The sequence below is a fragment of the Crocuta crocuta genome, unplaced genomic scaffold (assembly GCF_008692635.1).
Source record: "Crocuta crocuta isolate KB4526 unplaced genomic scaffold, BGI_CrCroc_1.0 scaffold530, whole genome shotgun sequence".
Lineage (NCBI taxonomy): Eukaryota > Metazoa > Chordata > Mammalia > Carnivora > Hyaenidae > Crocuta > Crocuta crocuta.
The window spans coordinates 178,108-181,399 of record NW_027531004.1 but is presented as its reverse complement, the minus strand read 5'-3'; the positions used below and the strand labels follow the sequence as shown (position 1 = coordinate 181,399).

Sequence of the window (3,292 nt, the reverse complement as noted above, 5' to 3'; positions counted from 1 at the left end):
TTCCATGGTCTCTTCTCTTGAGCACAGGTCCCGGGGGACGGGGGTCGGGGCGTGGGTGTGGGGAACGAAGTGAGATCCTCTGATAGAAATCTTCTGATAGTTTATAGATATTCTGTGATTTTTTTCAAAGTTCCTAGAATCCTTGGGGAGATAGTTATGCCAGGCAGGCAAAAAAGAGGTTGTCCATGTTTTGAGACTTTCCATGGCTCCTCGTGACACTGGGCACTAGTCCCCTGCCTCAGGCTGGACTTGTGCTTCTGGCGTCATTGCTGTGTGTTGTTCATTGTGATCTAAGAAGAGGCACATCCTCTATGGTGTAGAGACCTTCATGACAGGAGGGGAGTCTGATCTTGGCAATGGTTTTTCTTATTCTGTCACCCTGCACAAGCTACTTGAACTTCCAGGAGTCCCAGGCCCCTCATCCGTAGATGCTGCTGTAATGGATTTCTCAGAGCTGTGATACTTTAAAAGTTCAATACCTAAATATTGTATATACAGAATGGGATTTAAATTTTTTTTTTCTCCTGAAATTGCCATTTATTCTGCTTCTTCCAGGGCAGCCTTCATTCTCAAAGTTCTCTATCCCAGAGTATCTGTCAGAGAAGTTGGATTTGGGGTAAAAATCACTAAAACTGCTTCTTCTCTCAGGGGCTCAGTCAGAATCTGCACAGAGCAAGATGCTGAGTGGAATCGGGGGCTTTGTTCTGGGTCTGCTCTTCCTGGTGGTGGGGCTGTTCATCTACTTCCGGAATCAGAAAGGTAAGGCACCTGTTGGTCTTTGAGCCTCTCTGTAGACCTTGTGGGTGGGAAATACAGCTGTGATCACATAAGTTCTCTGCATAGCCATGGACTTGTATAAAGCCTTTCGTTCCCCATTTGACCTCTGATTTCCTAGAAATCCAGAAAGCAATGGTCTATGGTTACTGTGTTGCAGCATAAAAGGTTATGTCTTGTAGAGATAATAAAGTGGTTAACAAGCAGGATATCTTGGGTTGGAGTTCTGGGAAAAATCAGGAAGAGCTACAAAAGCTAATGAAACCACAGAATATTCGTGTGACAGAAACTTCATGGGTCACATCGTTCCCTTTCTACTCCCTCTGGTATCAGGTTGGGGGTTGTGGTATTAGAAAAATCTAAGGAGGTGGGTCTGGGGTTGGGACCTTGCCTGTGGGGACAGATTTGCGTACGTGTCTGTTAAGTATATTTTCCCCTTCTCTTTCCCAGGACACACTGGACTTCAGCCAACAGGTAATGCTCTTGACCCTTTTTAGAGATAGAGTTGATTATCCTGAAATACATGGTGGAGGTGAAAAGGCAGAAATAATGTCAACGACTTTGGATCTAAATCCTGTTCAGATAATTAACTGAAGCTTCTTCTCTCCGCTTATGAAAAGGTCTACAGTGTAAACAGCTTTGGTTCAAGGATACTTAAGAAAGAATATGTTCTTCTTACTGTGGTGTTTTAACATGAGGCCCTGAGAGAGGGGAGAAGAAGCTGCTTGTGGAGGTGAGTCTAGAAACAACACTCTGCTCTGTCTTCTGCAGGACTCCTGAGCTGAAGTGGAGATGCTGACACTCCAGGAAGAACCTTCTTTTCAGGCCTCTTCACAGAGTCAAAAGGTTTCCTGGTTGGCTCTTATTCTTCCACAAACACAGTGCTTTCTCAGGACCTGGTTTGTCCTGGGTTCAGTGACCCTGCAGAACCCATGCTCCCTGATGGCTCCCTCCACTCCATCCTTGACCTGGAAGCCCCAGGACTGACTGCAATACCTTGTCTTCATTCTTCCCAGTCCCCTGTGAATGCTGCCCTCACAGCCTCCCCTGTGTTAGAATTCACCTTCTGCTCATGTATCTTTATAAGCTTTTCTCAAATAAACATGGAGTGACAACCATCTGTTCCATATAGTCTCAAGGGAAAGAAGTAGGAAAAAAGAAATGGGAAAGGGAGGATTGCACAAGAAATTACGATATTGGTTTTTATTTATACTCCAGAATTTGGGTCAGATGTGGATCTGGAAGGTATCTTTTTATCCTTCTGTTTTATACTTGGTCTTTATGCATTCCGTAATTAGACATGTTTTCTGGAGCTAGGAGGAAGCCCTAAGACCCATACGATGCTGGTATCCTACACCTCTGTGTTCTCAAAGACAAATNAAAAAACACTCTCTGAAAGGATAGGCCCTGGAAAGTCAAAGAGTTTACTCATCATATTTTTATCTCACTTTATTTTTATGTAGGCTCCTCGCCCAACATGGGGTTCGACCTCATGATCCTGAGATCAAGGGTTTCATACTCCACTGACTGAGACAGCCAGGTGTCCCTTTCCTTGATTTTTTTTTTTAATCTTAAAGTCTCTTAACCTGTGGAAACCCATTTCAAGAGACTGTTGGTGGAAAGTATCTACACATCCATCTCTATCTGTCTCTCAGATAAACATCAGTGCCATTTGGACACTGTAGCTTGGGATGCATCCTTCACCTTCCTTCCCCTTAGACCATCAGGACAAAGCCACAAGTCTAGTGTAAAAGGTGTATGTCTGAGGCCTTCCGGTTGTAAGCAGTATACTGTGTGTACAGGAACAATCTGTATGGATTTTATCTTAGAAATCAGAGGCAATGGTGGGAAACAAGGCAGAAACTATGAATACTCTGATGTGCATACCAACAATGAAATATTATGTAGCTAGAATAAAAAATAACAGCCTGCTTACAATCATCTCCAATTCTGTGCAGGTATAAGAGAGTTTGTACAACACACAACATTTTGTTTAGTAGGGTAGAGGAAGAGAATAGGGATATATAGCTATATCAATTTCGTTTATCTGTACCCATCTATCATGATCTCTCTCCATCATCTATTAAATCTATTTACTTTTCTTTTTTCTTTTTCTTTTTTTTTTTTTACAAATAGTTTATTGTCAAATTAGTTTCCACATAACACTCAGTGCTCATCCCCAAAGTGCCCTCCTCCATGCCCATCCCCCCATCCCCCCCACATCCATCAGTCCTCAGTTTTTGTCAGCATTCAAGAGTCTCTCATGGTTTGCCTCTCTCCCTTTCCCCCACCATTTCCGCCCTTCTTCTCCCCCTTGTTCCTCCGTCAAGTTCCTCCTAATCCTCCTATACGTGCAAACATATGATATTTGTCCTTCTCTGCCTGACTTATTTCGCTCAGCATAACACCCTCAAGGTCCATCCATGTTGCTACACATGGCCAGATTTCATTGTTTCTCATTGCCATGTAGTATTCCATGGTATAGATAAACCACATCTTCTTGATCCATTCATCTGGT

At 43.2% G+C, this 3,292-nt stretch overlaps 1 long non-coding RNA gene across 1 annotated transcript; it reads left to right on the top strand.

The window, feature by feature from the left end:
* The first annotated feature begins 571 nt into the window (after positions 1-571).
* On the top strand, positions 572-1,889 carry LOC144236997 (uncharacterized). The gene is made up of 3 exons (XR_013336727.1): positions 572-759; positions 1,225-1,248; positions 1,546-1,889. It is a non-coding gene; the product is annotated as an uncharacterized LOC144236997 (long non-coding RNA).
* Positions 1,890-3,292: the final 1,403 nt, after the last annotated feature.